Source organism: Anopheles merus, chromosome 3R (genome assembly GCF_017562075.2).
Source record: "Anopheles merus strain MAF chromosome 3R, AmerM5.1, whole genome shotgun sequence".
Taxonomy (NCBI): Eukaryota; Metazoa; Arthropoda; class Insecta; order Diptera; family Culicidae; genus Anopheles; species Anopheles merus.
Genome location: NC_054084.1, coordinates 40,076,835 through 40,091,864, shown reverse-complemented (window position 1 = coordinate 40,091,864; position 15,030 = coordinate 40,076,835). Strand labels below are relative to the sequence as shown.

Below are 15,030 nucleotides of genomic sequence, written 5' to 3'. Positions count from 1 at the left end.
CTTGAATTGTTTACTTTTCCGTAGTAAAACAAACGTTTCTCTAAAACACATAGCGTCTAGCCCTCAAATCTTTTATCAAAGATTGAAGTAGACTTCGAATGAAAATTTAATATTTAAGGACATTCTGAGCATCAGAGATTTCCCTTGCTGAAAAAAATTGAGCTAGAAATTTCTATGGATGAAAGATTATTTTATAACCTTATAGGGGCAGTCCCGTGGTACAGTCGTCAACTCGAACGACTCAATAACATGCCCGTCATGGGTTCAAGCCCAGAATGGACCGTCCCCCCGTAACAAGGATTGACTATCCGGCTACGTGGTAATGAATTAAGTCTCGAAAGCCTGTATAGGCCGGCATGTCCGCGTAGGACGTTACGCCAAATAGAAGAAGATAATCTTCACGCCTGGTAGTTGTAGGTTTCAATTACCTAATGGCTTGTGCGTCATGTTTTCGCGCAGTCATAAATGAGGTGGTTTTATTATTTTCGTTTTAACCTATTTATTTGGAAACATTCAACGTTCATGTGTGTAATTTTAATATTTATTTGTTGGCGTTCAGCCTCGCTCCAGCGCTGGCCGGTCAGACCTTATGTTCCGCTTGTCGGCTGTATTCAACAGTGTCTTGGATTGCTTTGATTTTTACATCTCAACTCAGGGCTTCAAAGAACATCTCCGGTTTCTGCTATGGTCACAGTGACTTGTGATAATAATCTTGATTTTAAAAAATATTTTTTTGTTGTGTAACCCATCTTTATTCGGCCATATGACCCTTAGAAGATTGACTAATAAATGATAATAATTATTATTATTATTATGTCAAACAACATACAACGGCGGAGAAGTTCGAGCAACTAAGAACGGACCGCTCGCAAATCCCAAACCAAACAAAACGTTGACTTGCACGATTGAAGAGGTGCAGCTGAGCCAAATAAAGATGATCGTTGAAAATATTGTTTTGTCTTTTTACAAATTAGTAGGATGTTGTTTATTAGCTATCTAAACCACAAGCCTTTCTCCCGTATTCCGAACTCCTTTTTTGTATTAATATTATTGTTTGAACCTTATAACAGCAGCTTAAGATGGTTCCAACGACCTGTCAATATCATCGTTGGGAAGAGAGAAAAGAGGAAAATAAAGGAGAAGCAGAGAGAGAAGATGCAAAAAATAGGATGAAAAAGGCTCGAAAGACAAACCGCGGGATTTTTACCAAATAACCAGCGGAATAAAGAGACCAAATTTGGCAACATCTTACGAGTAAAACTAAAACTATCGAAGTGTTCGGCATTAAATTATTTTTCCACTTCGTTTTTTAACGAATTTATACGTTTTTTTATCGAAGTTGCTTTGGCTATGAAAATGTAATGGTCGTCACATCGCCGTGTTTTGCGAGCATTGTTCTCACCAACTCTCTCAAAAGCACCTTGCTCTCTAGATTGCGCTCTTCCTTTTTCTATTCTTTGCTAGGGTAAACTTTGCTTTCTTAATTTATTTATTGGATTTGACGCAATGTACTTGAAATGATCCTAGTAGCCATGTTTAGAAAACCATAACAATCCGTTCAACGAAATATCCACCGTAGTTAAGAACTACTAACTACTAAAAACAATAATATAAAACATGTTTTTTAATGCACTTACACCAAAATAACATAACCTAAAAAACGTATTCTATCGTTTTTTATTTTCGTTATAATACTGTTTCTTCCGTCGGATACAGCTATTTTACAAAGACAATACTTACATTAATGTCATTCAGATATGTTTGCAGCTCGTATTGTTGTGTTGAGATCTTGTTTATCAGATGTACTGTTAAATTGATAAATACGTGCCATATAAAAATTAAAATCAATTACTAAGTGCATAATTTTATATTCTTTATGTTTGTTCTCTTACAGATCATCATCTTACATTATGAATTGACGGTTGATAAACGACAAAAAATCTAATGATGCAAAATTAAAGGTAATACACTTATATATTGTTATGCTATGATATTTAACAAAAAATATAGAATATTTTTGAAATATTTCGATACAATTCAACAAAATCATCATTAATCATCAAAATAATAAACAAATAAAGGAACATGCAGCACAGAAAACTATAATCCACTAACGATAATCATCCCATACGTTTATCGTCTCAACCATTTGATACCGGTGCCGATTTCGCACCAACACGCTCAACGTAACGTAGCAATCAGCATCACATTCATCAAGAAATCCGATACCAATGAATTCGATTTATAAATCAGTTTTTTGTATCGCCGGATCCATAAATCAAACCCGTTCCGTCGTGGGCAGAGAAGGGATGGCACCAGAGCTCCACCAGCAAACACGTGTTACATATCGTATCAATGCGATGCAAAACAATGCCAAACGCTGTACCCAGTGGATGAGAGATGGAAACAAATAAAACCATTTTCCCAAAACTGAAGGTGACAAATTTGTCGAGCTGCGCCACCAACATTGGGGAATTGGTGACAGAGTGTTAGAATGAGGCCGACGACTCGGATCGTATTTTGATGCCCATTCCAAGCACTTGGTGTGTACGGTTACGCTACCCACGGTTCCGAACACCGCACACACTACGGTTGGATGGACGAGCAAATGTATATGTACGGTTCTGTGCGTGTGTGGAGAAATTGATGGAAATCGTTCAATATTTTCGTCGATCAATTGTCCGGAACTTCTCATTCGGCGATACCATATTGACTGCGTTCCCGCTGTTGTTGAGCAGTTCTTCCCGATTGCGCATTCTTGACTTCAAATCTTGGCCACTCTCGTCGGATGCGTATCAAAAAGCAAAACAATCAATCAGTTACCAATAAATGGCACCTTTTGCACATGGGCACCCATCGGTGGGGTGCCCGTTGGAGAAATACGGTGCCAAACCTGAAACTGATTAATGACAGGCGGGTATGAATGGTTCACATCCGAGCACCTCTTGGTCTTGTGAGTTGTTTTGTGCATTCTGCAAAAAAAAAGGAACAACCATCACATACTGACTGACTCGGCAGGATACCTTTAGCTGCTTACCGTACGAGAAGCGTAGGTAAATTTTCGAACAATAAAGCCTTCGGTTCATGAAGGCTACTGAGCCCCCAACAGGGCAGGATCACGTGCTGTGCTGATCAGAGCAGTGCTGCGTACGCCCTAACTAGTTCGAGTGCCTGCCTTAAGCTGGTACTGTTCTTTTTTTAACACTAACAGCCTGCAGGCACTAACTTGGAATGTTCTTTTATAGCTATCAGCGCTTTGCTGCAAGTGAAGTTCGGCACCGCGTTCCTTCCTTAAGCCGCCATTCCCATTCGCAAAGACTCGAAGAGCGCACGAGACCGAAAGTCATTCGATTGTCTGTATGCGATGTTGGAGGCAAGGTCGAGTGATAGATCACTTCCGGCTCATTCAGTATGCTTGCTGTGCTTGCTCCTTCATCCGAACCTTCAATACCACCCCGCTTGGGGTACTGAACTGAGGCCACGCTTTCAGACAATGCGCTTTACCGCGTGCGCCCCTTTGCGAATAGCGAGAGGACATGCTGCCGCCCTTGTGTGACTGCAAAGCAAAGAATAAAAAAACACTATTCGAGAACCATCACCAAGTCTCTAACGCTTCGCTGTGTGGCCGGGTTTCGTTGAAGAATTGCCACAGTGCGCAGCACCGGCGTGAAGCGGTACGAAGATGAATTATTTCCCTATGCCGGGGTCCGGTGTATTCATTTGTGAAATGGTTTTGCAGCCCGAAGGATCATTTTTTATCGCACCGTAGCGGGTCGTGTTTTTCGCGCACTCGTGCTGCGTTCTCCCACACGGGGGCGTTTTTCATTTACCATTCATTGTTCACTTGGATACCCTAGGCGTGAAGGGGAGACAGACAGACCCACGAGCTGGCGAGTTTTTCATCACCATTATCAGTTTATTAGCTGCGCTAATGTCAATAGCTTCGTTTCGTACTGCATTGTTTACCGTTTTTCCCGTAAGATAACTAGCAGCAGTATATGTGTGTGTATGTGTGTGAGGAAGGGAGAGAAAAGGAGAGAGAATAGAGAAAGAGAACAGGGTTTGCAAACGAAGCGGGAAACACTGGCCAGAAGGGATCACCATCATCACCACCACCTGCTGCTACTCTTACTGGCATCGAAAGCGCCTGCCATTCTTGAAGTGTGAAAAATTAAAATGAAAAGCAGAATTCCACCGAGTGGCATCATAATGCTTCACATTTGTCACCCGAGGCACGTGATATAATTAATGAAGAATTTAGGTTTATTCCCTTTTGGGGACGCCAAGCGTGAAGCGCGATGGCAGTGGTGTTTTCACGGCGATATTTAACAATCAGCAACACTGGGTGCATTTTTGTTCTGTGGCTGTTATCGGGATGCTTGAAAACCCTCACGAGGCCGTTCCCGCTGCGATATGGGAGTTCCACGTGACGTCGGGGCTGTGCTCTGCACTTCGATTCATTATTGATTTATTATTACGTAGCTGCTGCTCTAACTGTGTGTGTGTTCAGGTGTGAGAAGCTATTCCTTTTGCCATTCAAGTTGTTGCATGGCTGTGTGTATATGTACGTAGTCACAAACACAAAAGAATGAGCTTTTATCTCACATTACTGCTGAAATTCAATTTCAACAGCGCTTCCATGCCCCTTGAGCATCATATTTCATCGTGCGCCAGCAGCTGTCATTGGTTTGCTTTTTTATTATTACTTGTGCGCACTCTTTTTGTACCATTTTGTTGCTACCAATTCCCATCCTATCTATCTTTGACCGTTCGGAAGACCACAGCTATGAAGTGGCTCTGGTCAGTGGCGCGTTGGAATTATAACTTTATTATTTTGAATTGAATTGCGTTTTATGCTAATCAGCAACCGAGCACGAATGATAAGTAATGCTCAACCTGTGAAGATTCCAAGTAGATTGTGATGTATCTAATTACGTTATTCTTAGCACTCCAAAGGGTTAATTTGGAAAATTAGTTTTTCATGGAAACATTTTCGAGTTCAATAACACTTTAAGGTTATTTGATTGGAGGAGACTTCTTTATCCTAAAATGATGGAAGTAATTGACTGAATAGTTCGCCGAAGACCATGAAATTATGTGTGTTTTTATAACAATATTGCTATATTTTGATATATGTATATTATGCATACATATTTTTTTTTTAAATTTTACATTTAACTTTCTCCAGAAGGCCGTTTCACTTGAGTTGATTGCATAACTGGCAAAGCCATTGCCGAATGTCTCACGGTGAAATCGAAGCGCAACCATACGGTACAATGTATAACCATTAATGTTTTACATTGAACTTTTTGGCAAAAGAAAAATATGACATATTTACAATAGAAATTATTCGTATTATTATCAATTTTACAGCCAACTTGGTTACTTTATCTTCAAAGTAATTAATTTGGCTAAAACTGTTAAGGTTGCAATCGCAGTTGCGCCGTTATTTTCGGTAGAATGTAGAACAGAATATACCGTTATGATTCAAATTACGAACAGGTTCAAATTCAGAGCATTCGGCATATTATTTTATTGAATTTCTTCATATGTAGGCCATACCGCTTTTCATTTTTTAAAAATTGTCACAATGGACTTGAATGTGTCTGAGCCCTAGTAGGCCCTGCAGCCACAGCAAATAAATATTTTCGGTCAGTCAATACACACCCAGAGGCATTCTTTGCTTTTTTTTTGTTCAAACCAACGTCAGTGTTATTTCTTCAATAATTCTCATCAATTGCGTTAAATACACATTGTATTGAATTACATCGGAATCTATTGTGCAAGTAGTTATCAAAGAGTAAACATTAGTTTTTTTTATCATATTGTGCTCTGAATTTCATTAAAACACGTAGGGTAAGTGTATCAATTGTGGATATAGCACCAATTATGGCTATAACGAACACTAGTTTTGCTCTAAAACAGTCTATTTGCGTTCTAAAACCACGGAAGGATTTTTCTTTCAAATATGAACATTTTAACACATTTGTGCTTGATTAGTTTCGTACTGCTCACTTCCGTTTGTTAAATATCACCCTTTTAAAATGTGTTGGCAAGATTTTTTGTATCTCTTACCATTTTGCTAAGAGCAGCACTGTAGGATATTAGTGATTTTCAAGCACCTAACCATAATTTCATCTCAAAATCATCATTTTGGTGCAAAATATTAGTTATTTAACGACTTCTTATCAAAATTTACCATTGTTTCTGCGAAAATATGTCTTTTTCCGTGTGTCCATTATTGGTACTACTAACCTTTGATGCACCAAATATCGCAGTATACCATGGATGCTTTGTTTAAAAATGTCGGTTTGGTCGTAGTCCGTAGGTTACAAGTGAACAAATTGGAGTTTCTCGTTGTTATTTTCGGAATATAAAGTGTTATTTTGTGTTTTAAGCATAATTTTCTTGTAAAATTATACAACATCGAATATTTGATCGAAAGTTTGATCGAAATAACGCAGTCTTGAATGACTTTCATACGAAAAAAAGGTGTAATCTGAACGCCGCTCGTGGCTTACTATTGCCAAGTGCGCTCTTGTTTTTCTCTGATCGTTAATTAGAGCATAATTGACCAGAAATACCTTCAAGATAGTTGGATAATGGCTAAGATTCTTCTACGATTTAAACCAATTCAAACAGGTCACCCTGATTTGCGCCCACTGTGTCTCGTGCTGAAATGGTAGCTAGCTTCGATATAGCTTTAAAATGAAGGAATATTGAGAATTGTCAGGATATATAAATTGTGTTAAAATACGGTGTTATCAGTAGAATAAAAGCCTAACATTTTAGAAGAACTTGTTTCAGCCACAGATACAACTGTGGAAGGGGGTAAATTACTGTATCGCCCCATCAATTGTGCCATTAATTGAGCGTTGATATCAATTCAAATAGTGAGACAAAACGGAGATTTGAAACTGTTAATTTTACTTATTTCATGGTGTTCATTTACTAATTTACCTACAGTGAACTTTTTACTACTTGATTTGAGTTAAAAAATGTCAAAACATGATTGTTGGTGTAAATCTCCATGAGTTTTGGCTTACACCCACTATTGGTACAGCTATGGCGAATTGCTAGGAACACTATAGCCATAATTGGTAACTTGAGATGTAACTTTTAATCAAAATTTTCTATTGTTTCGCTAAACATTGAGTCAAAATAAAAAATAATCTGGTGTTCTACACATTATAGACTTCTAGAAAACATATAGACTTTTAAAATTTTACCCAATACTTTTTTTTACAGCAGTAAAATCGGTATCTTGATGACATAATATAGCCATAATTGGTACACTTACCCTATTTATTTCTTGTACGGAAAACGAAGCATGATTTTTTTTTGGCTTGTTTTTAATTCCGGACAGCCGATGTAATTTCTAATTAATTGCATAAACATATTTTTTATACAGTGATAGTTACAATAAAACAACGAACACAGACTATCCATATTCAGAAGCAGCGAACACAGAGTATTGAAGCATATTTAGTAAGGGGGACTAAACAAGTCTTACTTACTTACTTACTTATCCGGCGCTACAACCGCTTTACGATCTTGGCCTGCCTCAGGAGTGTCCGAAACCACTCACGGTCTCGCGCCTTCGTCAGTCAGTCCGTCCGGCCTTAATGGTAGACGCCTCCACGCCATCTTGCCACCTCAATTTGGCGCGTATGCCAGGATCTGGGTTGACTTATAGAAGATGGTTCCCGTAGTCTCCACCCTCGAGTCGCGGATGGCCCTCTCTAGCGCCAGGTTGAATAGGAGACAGGCAAGATCGTCCCCCTGGCGCAGACCCTTGGTGGTAGCAAAAGGTCCTGAGAGGTTTCCATCCACCCTCACCTGTCAAGTGACGTTGGTCATAGTCATTCTAACTAGCCTTATCAGTTTTGCCGGGATTCCAAATGAGCTCATAGCGTCGTACAGTTTTACCTGTTATGCTATCGTATGCGGCTTTGAAGTCTATGAAGAGATGGTATGTGTCGTTTCTGTATTCAGCCATCTTCTCCAAGATCTGCCGCATGGTTTCGATCAGTGGTTGATTTTCCGTTTCGAAATCCTTTTTGATAGTTTCCTACTATCTCTTCGACGTGCGGGACAAGGCGATCCTGAAGGATCAGGGAGAATATTTTATAGGCGGTATTCAACACCGTAATATTCCTGTAGTAAACAAGTCTTAAGTAACTTTAATTGATAACATACACGCTATTAGTTTACGTTTCTTTACGCCAATTGTTTAGGTTGTAATTGGCTGTACTTGATGTTAACACTTTATTGCAAAATGTGATGTTCATTGTTTCAAATGTTTGCTATTTTATTTCTCATCTTGGTTATTCACCTAGTGGCTTGTCTTATTTCTTGGCATATATAATTAATGGCCACAAAATATCTTGATGTCTACTGCAACAAAACTTGTGTCGATTTTTCATAAAATGGTTGAAACATATGGGAAACATTGATGATAATATATTTGTAAAGTACTATAAGATTGTAAACTATCAAAGGAAGATCTTTTGCATTGGTAACATCAATTTGATTGTTATTGGTAAATTGTTTAGTAAAATTAGGCTAAATTTGTGACCAACAATGTATCGAGCAACTTAGATTTCAATTATTTTTGATTGTCGGTGCTAATTCACACACCATCAGCCTAAACTATTATTCAGTTTTCCGAAAAATGTATTTGGGCTGGAATATCATGAATTTAACTGCGATTTTTTTTTATTAAAAAAATAAACATCTGGAAGTTTTCAAGTTCAATAATGTATACAACATTTACATGTAGATAAAACCACAAATATTACTTCTTTTGCAAGACTTACTGTAAAATAAACACTCCATTTCCCTGCGTAGATGAAAGCGTTCGTCTAGCAAAATACTTGTTTTCGTTGTTAGTCTCTGCTGACCGGTTGAGATGAATAAATAAGTAGTGAACTTAAAAAAAAGAAACAAAACAAATACCTCCGAACCGCTTTACCCGTTGCTCTAAAAACGGAGACATACTACGCGAATCATCGACCTCTAGCTAGCAACAACACACACACACACAAAATGGGAGCCAAAAGGCTCCACAACATCCCGTGACTGAGTGCAAGATGGAGCTAAAAGAGAGAGAGAGATAAAGAGAGATCAAGAGACGAGGAGAGCGAAAGAGAACGACCATCACGCGACACAAACGGAACGCATATTGAATCAAAAATCCATTACTCACATGGGAAATTAACTTTTGCAACAACAATAACAATCCATCTTGGACCGGGCAGGAGCGGACCCACTGGCGCTCTGGTCACGCACACGGAATGAAACTGGAGGGAAATGGTTGGCTGGGAAAAACAATTGCTCCAAACCAAACAGAAGGCGGCGACGCGAATGGATTGGCGAACTTTTCTGCGGCTTGAAATCCCCGATGCCGCGGTCGCAGTTTGCCGTGGTCTACAATGGCTGGTTGAATTGATCCCGGCTCGGCTCGTCGGGTCGGTGCTGGTTTGGCGGCTTTACTTACTGCGTGGATTTAACGCAAACATCTTCGATAGCATTTCCAGTACACACGTGCCACGATACAAAGTCGCCAGTAGAAGTCGTTGAAAGAATTTCAACAAATCTTTTTCCACTCATTCCCCGGTCTCATTTCCTATCCTGCTTCCGCACAGTTTGAAGAAAAACTGGCCACAATGGGTGGTTGCCCTCTCAGTACACCCGACGCCACCATTTCGTTTACTGCCCGATTCTGCCGGACCGCTATCGTCATCAAAAGTGACAAAAGAGTGCCCAGTCCACCCATACCACTGACCGTGGGTGCGGGGGCGCACGCTTCTGAAAATGGAAAAGTTTTCTTACCATGAAAATGTTTTATTAATTTTGGCTTTTACCCGTGTTGCCTTCTTTAAGGAATTGGTGATGTTTGGTTACTTTAGCGGCAGTGATGTAGTCCACTTTGGGGAATAAACGATAGAAATTTAAAAAAAATCACAAACAATAAGCGGAGATGGTGTTTCATTTAGTTGTTGTTGCTGTTGATTTGTACATTAGTTTGTCTGTTTGTTTAATAATTTTTCCCTTAAATTTGCCTTAAATGAAACTTTTCTGTCCGATCAAGCAAAACTTTTACCACACCGATCGTTTGTTTGAGCGCTCGGTCGATATGAAGTGTAACGGACAAGAAAAGAATAGAGATGTTTTTTTTTAAATATTCCCTCTAGTTTTATAGCCTCCCGGTTAATAAGCTTGTTAAATTTACGATTTTACATTTGTTAACCTGGTCCAGAAATCGAGCTACAAAAGCTTCCGCTCTTGCACAACCAACTACAACCGGGCTGGGGATAGTTTTAATAACAGTTTATTATCGTTTTTATGTACCATCCCGATCCTTTCCGATCCATGGTGCCCCCGCTCACGTTTGCTGAAGAAAAATCAAGGTAAGCGAATAATCCGACTGAAATGAAAATGGCTCCTGCAAGACGACCCATAACCATGGGACGGGAACGAGAGGTTCATTGTGCCGAAGGCAGGAAATGAAGCTTCCGATAGCACTCGGAGTCGGTTGCATGAAAGGTTATTGGGGAGTTGTACGAGGAAGCAAACCCGGGATGCCATCAAAATCGTATAAATTTGAACTTAATTTTAGCTCAAGAAAAGCGGCTAAAGAAATCCCAAGACCAAAGTAGGTTATGTAGCGATCGATTTAAAAATAAAGGAGGGCGAAATTGTCATGGCAACACACAAACATGCTCACATTTGCCCAAACGATTATCTTGTTTATTTCTTACATTTGATTTTGTGTGTGTGTGTGGAGGATAATCACTTCGTGTATGTTGTCTTGATTATTACCTTCAAGTAAAGGTGATGTCGTACCGCTTGTTTGTAGATTCCTGAGCAAAAAATCGCTTAAGAACAACCGGAAATAAATTCAGTTTATTTCCAGCTTAACACACATACACATAATCTAACAAAAAAAAAAAACTACATTAAGTAGAGCTAAAGATATTGTCACTGGCGCCAGTGAGGGGGTTTGGGATAGACGACCCCCTCCCTCACCTTGCCATCACCACCCGTGGGAGAGCTTTGCTCCCATTTGGGTTGGATCGTTTCCAAACAGCGCATCGAAAGAAACAGAGGGTGGAAGTTATGTGGTCTGCCATGCGGCAACAACCGAATTTGTCTCTTTTAATCTGCCCTAGCACCCCAGCAAACGAAACACACAGACCGATCTCGAAAAGTACGGACACGCAGAACGTGTTATCTATTGCCTTAGTGGTTGCCTTTAGCGCCGTGGGGTGTCGTCGTCGTCGTTGTCGCATGCCAGTAGGACTTTTTTTGTCTTGGTTAGCGAAGATTCTTTCACGCTTGAGATGCGACAAAACAGGAGGTTTTGAAAAGGAATGGGATATCTTTTCCGTTCAATTGACCACAGGCTTCGTGGGAAATATGGCCTAGCTGAAAGGTTGGGAGTGCACCCGTCGGCGGAAGGTAAGTGAAAGTGACAACGGCACAGCAGGGAAAGGAAGCCTGAATTCGAAATGATTGGTTGAATGTCTGGTTGGGATGGGAACGCCTGGTAAGATGTCCACTCAAGAAGGGACCAGTTTTTTTATGATCAAAAATAAATACCTTCATGAAAAAAGTGTGTATTGAGGGGTATAATTTTGGTTAGGCAAGTTGTATTGCCAAAAAGTAAAAAAAAAATTTAAAAAGCACAACAATTAACGCGCAGTGTGAAGTAATTGTGTGGTATGCACAAATTGGCATGTTGCCCTACCATTGGTATTTTGGTGCATGAATCAAAGTTACTACGCTTACTATTTCACTTATGCACTATTTTGTACTGCAAAACGTTGCTAACTTGTTGTTTATTTTAAATAACTTCCGTTAAGTACTAAATTTACTTTTATAAGGGCCTTGAGTAGATTTTCCTCTTTATAGAAGACGCCCTATACAAGTCCTTCATATGAACAGCAATCCAGGTGAAACCTGTAGCCGTTTCCAAACGTGTTAGTTACAAGTATGCCAAATACATTTAATTTAAAGTTTGTCTGAAAAAGGTTAATGTTTTATTAAAATAATTTAAAGAAGGAGCCAACACATTTTTCGTTGGGATAGTTGTTTTATATCTAAAATTAATATTTAAATGTCTCTTTTCTCAACTTTTATAAAGGCTGGATAAAATACAAAAGGTCTATTAAAAATTATTAAAACTACAATGAACTTTAAATAAAAAATGCTATTCTCAGTTTGTATTGCAAACAATTTAAACTGCCATTAAACACTCTTGAAATATCTGTTTGAAATATTCAACAAAACTCATCACCTCCACTGTTGCCAGGTTGCCATGTGTCTTGTATTCTTATAAACATTTAAATATATTAAAGTAAAGTGGTAGTGCGGTTTCCATATCGCAATTGTTCTTTCCTACCTAAGAAACATTGCAACATCCGAAAAACACAGACATACTTTGTGTATCTTTTGGGATCATTTACGATTCTTGTTTCGTACCATTTCATTTGCTCATTCCCTCACGGTGGATAGCAAGAGGGTCGAGGAAGGGCTCAGTTTTGTTTCCTCCATTTTTTTTGCGCTTTAATTGTAATATACGGGAAGGCGCTCCATGCCATTTTCTCCTGTAAGGATGCTACAGTGGCATTCAGCATATTAATACGCTCGTCGAGAATGTGTTACGTAGCAGGTTAGCAGCGCATTTTTTCCATCCCATTATGTCTATGGTGTACGATGTGGCCGAAATGATAACTAAGAAAATAAAAAAAAAAACAAGAATTGTGCATTGTGCGCACCAGTTGTGGTAGTGCGGTTTCCGTATCGCAATCTACCACAACCGAATCAGGACCATATTTTGGAAAGTTTTATTTAGCGTAGCGCGCATTTTGCAAACGCTGTTGTTTGTTCCTTGCAATTCGTTGCTGAATACGATAGCAAAATATGTTTGAGCATAAGCGCTAGTGTTGACTAAGGGACCATTTGTTGGAAGAAGAACAGCACTGTCTGGATTAGCATTATCAAAAGCATCTTTCATTAGGCTCAGAAAGATGCTGGTGTCGATTATTGGAAACACGATTGGCAATGTGTTGATACCAACTAGCCCTGACTAATGAACAGAAAATAAATGTTTACATTTGGCATCAATGTATGGGTCTCGTACGAACATTCCAAACCAAACCATATCGAGTGCTTCGGGTTTGTCCATTGATGTTTCTGAAGTATCGATGGTGTGGTTTTCATTCTTACTGTTCAATGAACAAAGATAATTGGCAATAAGACAAGCTATGCAGTCATATGGTTGCATTCGTACTTTTTAATCAACTGCAAATCACTTAGTAACCATTCTCGGAAGCACTGTGCTTGATGTCATCTAGGAAAAATAATAACTCCCAGACGCGCAGCAAAACAGCAGCACTTGGAAAGGACATTTTAATATGCCAGTTTTTCAAAGTTTCTGCGGGTTTGTAGAGGGTTTTTTGTTTTCTATTTCACTTCTGCAACGTGTCATTTTCCAGTAAAATTACTTTCTCTAACTGTTCCACATCTACCACCACTATTTTACTGCTGCCTCCATCGCCTGGCCGGAATCTGGTCCATCATGCGGCTTGCGGAGTTGTGCTCTCCCTTCGCTGTATTTAAAAAGACATTTACATTCAACGCTCACACGAAGGCAAGGAAGCTGCAGCGAAACCGGGAAGCACACGCAAGAAGAGAAGGAAATTGTTTTGTCCATGTCCATCCTTCCCAGCATTGCCGCGTGACATCACCCAACGGTTGGTATCACTGTTCGAAACCGGGGTGGATCAAAAGTTTCCGGCTAGTTGCACTCGATGCCCGGCCGCCAGAACACGAAACCATACCGAGCTGACTTTAAATTCATACCACAACAAACCACGGACATGATCACGGTACGATGGTATCTCATTAAAGTTTCTCCGATCGTGCCAGAGCGCCCAAGTCCAAGAGTGAGGTCTTGGGTGAATAGATGTGCTGAATGATGAAACAACTTACCGGAAATGAGTTGAGTATGGTCGCTAAGTTTCCTGGGCCCGAAGTGGTGGAGAATACCGCCTTTCAACCGAGAAAGTTGCATCGTGTTTTACCGTTACCTCGGCTATGGACAGGCACGGGTGAGGCTTCGTTTCTTGCACCCTTCGTTGGAGGCTAATGTCATTTGCTGTTGCTGATGGGGTGGGCGAAGCTGCCGCTGACTCGAGCGAGTGTCTTGACGGTACCGGCACCACTGCGCAGCATGCACAAGAAAGAACTTTCCGTGACGTACGAGTTAAAAGTTTACGATTGGTGTCGGTAATGGAGGATGACGATAGAAGCGGGAAGGGAAAAATTTATGAATAACACTTCAAACCTCAAACACGCTGAAAGAATACAAAAGCACCCCACGTAATCGATGTTGACATCGTGCGGGTCGCGAGTGCAGCAAGTTCATGACACGGTGAAGGACAAAAAACTAGGGAGCAGCAGAGGGTCGACCATAGTCAGGTCCCTCCTAACCAATGAAGTCCGCAAACTACGCTGAGCTAGAAATCATTCCCGTGCATCCATGCGTACTGCATCGTATGGTTCTTCTTGTTTTCAATCAGAAAGATGCATCGGTACTGCATCGATACACTCTTGGATGCGACAAACACCCATGCATACACCAACATCAACCAATCACATCCGTGAGTTGGTTCCATGAGACGAATGTGTGATGGAAAAAGTAAAACAAGATCCAGCTGCTAGGAATTAATTATTATGGTCAATATTATGGTTAGGAAGAGAGAAAAAAGAGAAAAATAGAGGAGAAAAAGGGAGAGAATATGCAACAAAATAGGATAAAAAGGGCTCGAAAGACAAAGAGTTTGCCTCGTTTTCTGTGATTCAGATGCAATGTTTTTTATGGTCCAGTAAAGCAGATTACTAGTTGTACGATTACTTGTTGAAAATAGCAAAATCATAAAGCTCTGAAATATCTGTATAAAAAAAATAAAAAAACAAGAACGAACAACACATAATCGAACATCAGTAGTTGAAGTTTATTAT

At 39.8% G+C, this 15,030-nt stretch overlaps 1 protein-coding gene across 4 annotated transcripts in view; it reads left to right on the top strand.

The window, feature by feature from the left end:
- LOC121596054 (neural-cadherin-like) overlaps positions 1 to 15,030 on the top strand; it is a 253,400-nt gene that overhangs the window by 82,788 nt on the left and 155,582 nt on the right. For all 4 annotated transcript variants that reach the window (XM_041920654.1, XM_041920652.1, XM_041920651.1 and 1 more), the window contains one exon: positions 1,895 to 1,961. The gene's annotated coding sequence lies outside the window, so the exon portion shown is untranslated. The remainder of the gene's footprint in view (positions 1 to 1,894; positions 1,962 to 15,030) is intronic.